Below are 9,930 nucleotides of genomic sequence, written 5' to 3' on the forward strand. Positions count from 1 at the left end.
CCTGCCAGGCAGGAAGGGGATATTTGCAGCCTTGTTGACACTTTTGAAATGAAAGGGAGAAAAATCTCCACTAGGTGTGCAGGTCTGTCTGCTTACCACCACAAGATGGATTCTGCCTTGTGCTTTTGTTAACAAGTAAAGAAGCAGAACCAAGAGCTCTCTTAAAAGTGTCTTGGATTAACTAGTTTGGAGATGCACCAACCTTGTCATTTCCAGGGGACTGTTTGGAAATTTTCCACCCAAATCAGAAATTACCCGAATGGAAAGATGATGTTGCCAAACCTGTTAGCAAATTACTCATGCCCATCCTCTGTTTTCCTATAGCTCTCTTTCAGCCTGAGTCATTCCCCCCTGGAATTACTGGACATCCCTCCCCTGGATTTGTTGGAGGCTTATCTGGTCTTTTTTTTTTTAATCTGAAAATTTTATTTTCTTTTTTTTTTTTTTTAGTTCAAGTGAGCATTTATTGTACAGCAAATAAATTCTGAAAAGCAATACTGTTTTATATAAAAATCATTCTTCTTTGGACACTGTCCACAGAATCTAATAAAACTCTTAGGAACACATAAGGGAAAGGTAGTGTCCTTCTCTTTGGGGTGAATTTCTCGTGTAAGACCTTAGCTACAGTGAGAACACACTATGAAACAGCCCATTGTATACATCTTGCACTGAAAACAAAAGGTAGAACTTCATTGAAATAATCATAAAACTATTTTTCCTATACTAACTACAGCTGTGGGGCATGTTTCTATGGAAACGGTTTTCCTTATGTGCTCGTCTATAGCCAAAGGTCTCAAATGGACCTTCTGTCTACTCATTGCCCATATAAACTGCAGATTCTGTACAATAATCTCTAACACAGATCAGCTGAATCTCCTGATGTGTGTCAGGAAACATTATCAGGAGGCAAACACCAGTTATTGCAGCTTCCCATAAATTTATAGATAATCAGGTCCTTAGTGGCAAGTTGGAATCTTAAGTGTAGGGACTGTACTGAGGAGTTTTGATTAGAGGTCATTGTCCTATCCGAAGCTGTAACACACAGCAATGAATTCTGAGGCTTCACCTTTGCTGTACAAAGATTTATGTTGCTTTGATTTGAATAATTTATGCTGCATACTGCATTCTAGATACCAGACGCTAAAAACAATTTGTTCTTTGTTGACATAAGTAAAAGACCTGCGAAATTGCTGATTAAATGAGCCACACACCTTAATATTTTCCTTATCGTAAAGCATAGCTGTAGCAAAAGACGGCATAAGTAAAGCTGATATCCCTTCAGTGCTGTCTGACAGTACAATCTAGTGGGTAGATAAAGCCACACAGACACTTAAACAGCTGTTATTTAAAAATACAAGAAAAATTACCCTGCTTTTTTGATATCCTCAAATTATCAGCTACTAGTCCATACTGCGAGAGCTGTCTTTATATTTTTCACATTCAGAGACACTTAAATGCACAGGTATGCAAATGCAATAATTTTTTTAACATGTCCATGTACAGATAGTAAGCTATGTATGAATAATGCAGAAGCAGTTAAAAGTATAGATTCTGATACGTGCATGAGTACTCTTATTCAGTCCAGTAGAAGGCAAAGGGTAATTTTACAACTAGTATAAGAACTGAAAGGGTTTGTTTTCAAGCTGTGGGATGTCATAGTCAGTAGACCATGGGCCACAGTTATGCACATCCTTACCAGAATAAAACTGTCTTATAACTACTTCTAAAAAATTAAGAAGATGACAGGCAATAACTTTTGAGTCCATAGTAGTTCATAGGAGGGTAAGAGTCATCTTGTTTTAGAGTTAAGCATGAATCTCAGAGATCTGCTTGGGATTCTTCTGGACTTGACAAAGAAAGCCCTTCAGAAAGTGGGAAGGAGCTATCCCTCTGCGGCATGCAGCATGGGCTGGGACAGGAAATACAAATGAAACAGATCAATTTTCCCCCTTGGGGCAGTAGCCTCTTTACGCAGTATATGAGAGGAACCCACACCACTAGCTTTTACCGGCCACCTAACTTTGAGATAAGTACACTTAAGTGATGTAAATGCAGTTCTATGTCTCATTACACAATAACTTTGACATTATGTTTTAAAATGTGATTAATTTATACATTTAATTTGAAATCAACTTCCCTTTTCATCAGCTACATTCTCAGTTTACTCTCTATGTTTCACCCAGTTCAGGCAAAATAAACATTTTATGTAATAATTTCCTCTTTCTGGTTCAATTATGTGGCATGGGGCTCCTTGGGTTTTTCCCCATGGGAGACTTTGATAGTTTATATTTTACATATAGCAGATAATTAGGAAGTGGACATCCTGTGTCAGTGTGCTTGGGCCAACCTGCCTGGGCAGGCACACTGAATTCAGGTGACAGGTACAGGTAAACAAGGTCTGTGAGCTGAAACACAGCTCTGCCGTGCTCAGGGAGCAACTGGGGATTGAGGACAACATCCCAGCTTAATATCGAGTGGGAGCTGTGTGTGCGGTCCACACGCTCAGGCCCTGCTGCTGCCACTGGGTGTTATCAATCAGCCACGTGTTGGGAGGAAAAGTCCATGCTATAAAAATGGCTACAGATTTCCTGAGCTCACCATTATTATGACTTTATGGCAGGGTGGCATGTTCCCAGAAAAACCAGGGGTTAGTCTAACTATTTGGGGATCAGGTTGTGGTCTCCTGAAGGAGTCTGTATGTGGAGTAATTCCATTTATTTCTGTGGAATTTCATTACACCTTTTCCTGGGCACTCAAAAGAGGAGTTTTGCTTGTTTATTTGTCACACCTCTCTCACATAAATTTAAGTCTGTGGCTTTTGCTATTGTTCAAATAGCTAGGGCTTTTATTTCCCCCAAATGAGCAGTTGGAAAGGTGTGGAACCCTGGAAGCTTTGTAAAAACACATTCACACGGGGAAAAGCTGTGAAGTGAATAAGGGGCTGTGGATGACATTGGCTCAAATAAGGGGAAACCTGTAGAAAAAGAGGGCACTGAAAAGGTGAGCTTTGTAAGAGACACAAATAAATAGACACACACACAAAACACCAAAACAAAACTCCCTTGCCTTAGTTATGCTTTTGAATCGGTATCAGACACTTTTCAACCACAAAGCTTGTATCAGTCATCTAAGAATTCCTAAGACAAATGAAACATCTCAGAACCATATTACAGGTGGTCTTTTCTGAAAATTTAAATACCTTTTTGAAAACAAAAAAGGTAATTACTTACTGGCAAATTACAAGTACAAAAAGTTTTCTGACAAATATTGAAAATGCATGTACCTACTCCATTTCTATGTCTCATTTATTTTACTATCACGTTCAGTAGTTTAAAACTCTTATGTCCAGACTGCTTCCAATAACTTCTGCATAGTTATTGGAAAAATAGTTTTTAAGGACATATGGCCTAAGACTAAAATATTTATATTGCATTTTTTTTAATTTCTTTCTTTTCCCCTTTTTTTTTAACATACCCATATATAACCAAGTATATTGAAGCTTCAGTTAATCCCCATGCATCTGCTTGAGCTTACTCCCCTTCTCCCAATAGTCAAAACAAATTTCTATTAAAGTTAAATGCAAATAAAAATGAATACACAAGGAAAAGTGCTTTAAAAACAAAGCATTCTGGGGCAGAGCAGAGAGCCAGAAACACCTCTGGTCCATAGCCTTCTTTGTCCCTGACAGAGGCCAATTGTGCAGGAGAAGCTTCAAAATCTGAGCTCCAGCATCTGCAGGCGTGAGTGCACTGAGTGCTTGCTCCTGGCCCTGGAGGCTCTGGCTGCCTGAACCTATGCTGATGGTCTAAAGCCTCCTGAGATACTGAGCTAAGCCTCTTCTGCTTCCCATCTCCTTTAACACCAGAGTATCACTGGTTGTCTGTGGGTCTGCATTTTCTCCTCCAGTGAAGAGCTGCTCTGTTGAAATGGTTTGTTTCCATCATTTATAAATGCCTCTTTCCACTATCGCTTCAGCACTCTCCATGTCAGTGTGTGTTTAACCTATCAGCACCTGAACCCAAACTTACCCATTGAATTATGTAGGAGTTGTAAGGGCTGCCTATTGTAATGTCATCTTCATTAATCAGACTTTTAATTTTGCAGTATGTTGCTGCTAGGAGTGAAGAAATGCCTGATTTGGCTTTGACCACAGCTGTTTGTTTCCATCCTTTAGTTGTTACTTTCTGTGGGATGCAGGAACCTGAAAAAAACTTCCCTTTAAAATCCCTGTGCCAAATCTGGGTCTATTTGTTCCCTTTTCAGTTAATTAAGGTGGTACACTATTGCAGCCTTGCAGCAACAATGCAGCAGAGTTCAGGGTAAGATCTTATAGGAAGGAAAGGTAATTTTATTTTTCAGTAGAACTAGTTTGTCTGCCCCGTGCTCTCACACCCACACACTCCCATGCCCTGAGCCTGTGCACACAGCCCAGCTATTGTTTCCAGATTACTGATTCCATAACACACAAGACAAAAGGCATAACCTGGTGTATCTTCTTTACATCTCTTGGTGTTTTAGAGTTGTGGTAATGTTCTGGTTTTTCATGTACCCACTTTTAGGGGTTTTCAAGGATTACTCTCTTCTCAGCCTTTCTATCCCACCGCTGGCATAAATGAGATTTATTCTCTCATTTAACTCCTTCTGACTGCCTTGAGGCTCCAGTCCTATTCTGTTCCCCTCTTGTTGCTCTCCCTTGTTTTTTGGAGCTGAGAAGCCGCATGTAGCTCTGGCATAACTTTAATGACCTGCTAATCCAGGTGCCAAAGCCACATGTCCCTTCCACCTTTTCTTTTATCTAGCGTTCCCAAATTAAATCATCTCAATTCAGGCTGATTTTTGTATTTCTATGATAGATTTATACAAATTCAGGATGACAGAGACCTGTAGGAGACTCTGGTCCCCAGGAATTATTTCGATAGGAGATCTATTCCTTCTTTCAAGTTTTTAACTCTCACATCTCTCTGCTGACTGTGCTGGAAGCAGTTGTCTGACAATCAGTGAATCAACTCCAGTCTGTCTGCTTGTTCTTTTGCTCTTGACTACTGAAAGCTTTTGAATGAGGGTTTGCAGCCCTATCAATAACAAGGCTGGCTTATTTTCACATGTTTAGAGACACACTGCATGTCCTTGATGGTCTCCTCTTCAAAAAAGGAAACTTAAACATAGCAAGTATTTGTCATTAGTGGAAGAACTCTGAGTTTTTGGCCTAGACGACCTGCTTGTGATCTTTTATTTACTCCTGTCCATAGAGTTCCCACCTTGATACTATCAAAGAAAGCAATTATGAGTGCAATTGACACTTTTATGTGGATGCTGTATTGTCAAAGAGTAAATGTAGTTAATTTATTGTTATGTAAATTCTCATGTGCTAGCTGTTTCTACATATGATATCTCTCCACAAGCTTTTAAGGAGTTCAAAGTTAACTGTACCTTGCTTTGGAGGTAAGAAAGCTTTGCTCCTGTCTGGCATCCTCTGTCTACTTCATATAGTGGAGAACTAGTTCATTTTTATACTGTGTACCATTATTGGTTGTTGTCAATTGCCTTTAGCACAAGATAACCATGCTCATTGGATTAATTGAAAGTACGGTTGTAGGAAGCATCCTGTCCAAATAAACAATTATATTTCTTCAGCTTTATGAGGCATAACTGATCCAGTCTTTGGTACTTCATGCAGAAGCTCTAGAAAAGCACTTCATCTTTGTCTGATTCCAGGGAAATGACAGAGGGAGCTGTATTAGCCCAACAGGGAAGTGTATCCTGGTGATGTCCATGCTGGCAAGTGGCCCATCCCAGCAGGAGAGGTTGGGATAAAACTAAAATAGTGCTGCGAACAAAACTGTGTTGGGAACCCTGCACCCACATCATCTGCCTTCTGGGAACTTTGGTCTTTGTGTAGTCACAGGGTTGTGCACCAAGTCAGTTCCTGGTGCAAAGATTCCAGTGATGCCCTGTAGTCATCAGATTTATGTGATTAGCACAGGTCTGCACCAAAAGTCTGGCAGTCCCTGGATACAGCATCCTCTTCTTTGGGAGCAAAGAGAAGGAGGGGAGAGGGATTATGACTGGAGGGGGTTTGTATGGGCTATAGTAGATACCTAATTCAGATACTGACATTAGTAGGCTGATAGCTGTAGCCTTTCTGCATGAAGATATTGTCTGTTAGGGAGAGATTAAAAAAAACCCCTTAATTAGATGCTTTAAATTGATCTTTTGAGGGACCTTCTCCAACCCTTGGGCATGGCAGTGAGGAAGTGATACCAGCCTCAAAAATGACAAATTGAACTGTGTTATGTGGAGCAGTGTGGATGTTCATCCAGACTCTGAGCTTGGACTCCTAAATGCAAACTGGGAGATTGGTATGTGAACCCAGGAAATAAACTCCCAAGATAAGGCCTTTGAAAATACCTAGTGAAGAAGGCAGGCATTTGCTAAATATTTCAAATGTGGTGATGCATCTAAATTCATTTCCCACTGACACCAGGAGCATGTCACTCCAGGATGGAATGTACTCTGCTGCTCTAGTGTGAGGGCACTGGTAACACTAGGCTTTCAAATTTACATTGGGAATTTATGGTCTGCATGTGCATCAGAAGCATGGCTTTGAGCTGTGATTTCTAGGATCATAGGATAATTCAGGTAGAAAAGGACCTCAGTATGCCACCCAGTCCTGCTTTAAATGGGGTCAGCTCTGAAACCAATCCATTTGCATTTACAACTCTATGTGTCATGTAATTCCTATGAGTGTTGATTTTTTCCCCTGTACCATATACTTTGATAAATGAAAGGGTAGGTGTAGTTTAAGGAAGCTATATCATACATTATTTGTAAAAGTGTAATCTCAACAAACTGAGAAAGCATTGCTATTGTCCTCTAAATAGTTTTTGTTGGAAAACAAATTTTGGGATTTTTGATAATAATTTTGAAAAGTCATTGCTTTTATCATTCTTTATGATGAAAATGGCTTTCAGTAGCAGACTTGACTCTGACTTCTTTAACTTGGCAAGCAGGCAAATCACACAAAGTCACCAGTTTATATCACACATCTACTTTGGAGAAAAAACCTGCTACTGCTGAGCCTTGTTACTTATCAGTGGGTAAAAAAAAACCTCCCTCAACAACAGAGCAGTGTTAGGAAATACCTGTTCAATCACCCCCACCAAAAACTTTCTTTAACTATGATATAGGATTAGCAAACATATTCACACAATTTTTCTCCCATTTGGCCTATTTTATTATATAATCATTTTAGAGGTAGTAGGAATTGCTCACAATTGTATTTGGCATTTCATCCAATCTATCTATTATAAAAGAATGATGCATCTGAACATGAAGGATCTTGAAGGATAGAAAAAGGTTGCCTGGTAATGCACAAATAGACCACTAAGGGATTTTTCTTCTCTCTCATTCACATTATAATTCTCTAAAGGAAAGTATCATTTTTATATCTCCTCCCTCAAGAAGCATGAAGTCTGTGTCCACAGAGCCTGAATATTTGTCATGGGAAAACAAAACAACAAAGATATAAAAAATACTTTATAATATTTTAGAAAGTAAGGAACAGAAAACACAACCAACAACAACCATTTGCTGTTATTACTATTAAGTTGTGTTTAAAATGAATTGCATCTGTGGACTTCTGGGAAAATAATCACATGAGCTATTATATCAAACTTTAAATAGGGAAATTATCCAGAATAATCCAATGAATTTTATTCACATATCCATAAAAAGTAGGAATTAGTAGTCCCAAACATTCACACATGCATTTGATGGTCCAAATTATTCATACAGTAGTCCTCAACACTTATTCCCTGCATGTCTTGCAATGCAGGCAGAAGAAAGGAAAGCAAGACTGTTTTAAGGTGCTCACTCCTGCATATCAGTGGCTGAGGTCTATGCTCACACTGCTCTTTCTGCATGTGGGGGATGGAGGTAACCTCTGGCAGAGGAACAGCAATAAGCAGCTGGTGATGGTAACTTTTAAAACGGTTCCAGCTAGGTCTGCCAGATTTAATCTGATCATATCCTGTAATGGGGGAAAAAAAACCCAACTAATTACTTAAACCTACCCTCTCGCATGCACTCTCTAATTTGAGGTGACTCACCTTTTGGTGATTTATGAGATATGAGGGACATGACTTTTTGAAGAGCACAGTATTTAACTTATTAGGGTTGAAGACAACAAGAATTGACTACACACACCACAGTTTGAAATCTGAACACATTGTCTCAAATTAGAGAGGGAATGGAGACACATAAATGACTAAGCCACTTTTAAAGGGGCTTTACTCTTCACAGCCACACCATCGAAGGATTTGTGCATCTTCATTGTGTAAGAATGGAGTTTACATCCCACATGGGTCCACATTTTGTGATTCATCCCTTTTAAAAACTGTAGGAACCTCTCTGTTTTTCAGAGCAGTCTTAAGAAGAGCAGCTATTTTTGGGTCACTGGTGGTCTGGACTCATCTGGCAAACAGCACAGATGTGATGGATCAGTCTATTGGACAGCTGCAATTACTAGGCATCATTTCCTTGTAATCTGGCAAGACCTTGTTCAGTGAGGAGCAGAGATCCCACAGAGATGCTCTGAAGATACTTTCCTGCATTTGGCTTATGAGAACAAGATATGATGAGCTCTGTGGCCAAAGGCATTAAAAAAAAAAAAAAAAAAAGAGAGCGAGAGAGAGAGAGAAAGAGAGGGAACCTGTTAAACTTATTATCTGTGTTATGGAAAATGCCTAAGGATCTCAAGGAACATGAAACTGCTGAACAGTAGACACAACAAAAATAGAAGCAATGCCCTAAGATTTTTAGATTGTGTAGATAATACAGACGAATGAAGAGAAGACAAAATGTTCTGTAAAATTCCCACCTTGCTGGTGGGAAACTGAGGCAAACAAAGATGAAGTGACTTAACCTCACACAAGAAATCCCTGGCATGATCACAGATCACAAACCCCAGATATTCCAGAACATCGTCAGCAGCGTCACCAAACCCTCTTTTGTTCCCAGGTTTTTATCTGCACCAAGACTTTCATGTTACTGCCTCCTAATTTCTTTTTTTTTTTTTTGTACATAAGCTTATAAATATTAACTATATATTACACTTCATGCCACACCTTAGATCAAAGTGTGCCTTCCATCAAAGGCAAGTGGTTAAACTTCAGGCGGGTTGAGCTGACCCTCCTTCTTGCCCAGCACGACCCTCGTGAACGCTTGGTCGAGTCACGGGAAGGACAGTGATGGCTCGGAGAAAGGCCATGGTGACCTCTGCTAATATTAACAAGTTTCACTCCCCGTGAACGCAGCAAGGATTCATTAGCACAGGGAGGATCCAAAAATACATAGGATGAAGAAAATTAGGCAAATTAAAGATGCACTCAATTTTGCCTCCTCTAAAAGGGATTCCCAGAGGAGTGCAGTCAGTTTAACTAGTTTAAAAAGCTGCAGTGTCTAGAGGCAATGTATTTAACTGTTCCTTTCCTCCTTGCACTTTTAGGACCCAACTCCTTGTCTTTACCTAGCTGCCAGAAAGGCTCATGCAGTTGTGTGTTCCCCCCCCCACCCCCCAAGCCCAACATGGGCTTGTTGCATGTTTACCCCAAATCTTTGGCCCCCACACCTGGGCTTGACTCCGCCAGCAGCCAGCCAGCTCTCACCAGGGTGGTGCAGCTGGAGCAAGCTGCTTTCTGGGTTACCCAAGCCTGGAAAGGCACTCAGGGTCTCCAAACCTTTCATATCCCTCCAGTTTCTCCTTAATGCGTAAAGCAGGAGTGTTCCACCACAGTAATCAGTAGATGCTTTCCTTCAGCATGGTCTGCAGGAGGGTTTCCTTGGAACCTCCCTGCAGCAGGAAAGCGAACCACCAAGAGCTGATAATCTTCTAATTAGTAACACGGAGTTAGTGAATAACTCATGCTTTAC

Source organism: Cyanistes caeruleus, chromosome 3 (genome assembly GCF_971803275.1).
Source record: "Cyanistes caeruleus chromosome 3, bCyaCae1.hap1.1, whole genome shotgun sequence".
Lineage (NCBI taxonomy): Eukaryota > Metazoa > Chordata > Aves > Passeriformes > Paridae > Cyanistes > Cyanistes caeruleus.